Genomic DNA, 316 nt, shown 5'->3' with positions numbered 1-316 from the left:
AGAGGTAACTACTGCTGACTTTTGTGGAAAGCATATTCTTGATTTAAGTGATATAATTTTGTCATATATATGTCATATATACATATATATTGAACATAGTGTATAATTTTGCTTGTTCATGAATTTCATAAGAATGAGATAATAGTGTATCTTGCTTGTTTTTCACTGAACAATGTAAGATTCATATTTTTGCTTATACTCTAGTTCATTTCTTTTCATTTTATATTCTATTGTTTGACTGTATAATTTGTTGATCTATTTTGATGATTTGGATTTTATACTACACTTGATCTTAGCCAAAAGGCCGAGAAGCGAT

At 27.2% G+C, this 316-nt stretch overlaps 1 pseudogene; it reads right to left on the bottom strand.

Moving 5' to 3' along the window:
- Positions 1-242: 242 nt before the first annotated feature.
- Positions 243-316, bottom strand: LOC122445705 (annotated as a pseudogene).

The sequence above is a fragment of the Cervus canadensis genome, chromosome 7 (assembly GCF_019320065.1).
Source record: "Cervus canadensis isolate Bull #8, Minnesota chromosome 7, ASM1932006v1, whole genome shotgun sequence".
Classification (NCBI taxonomy): Eukaryota; Metazoa; Chordata; class Mammalia; order Artiodactyla; family Cervidae; genus Cervus; species Cervus canadensis.
This window is presented reverse-complemented; position numbering and strand designations above follow the sequence as displayed.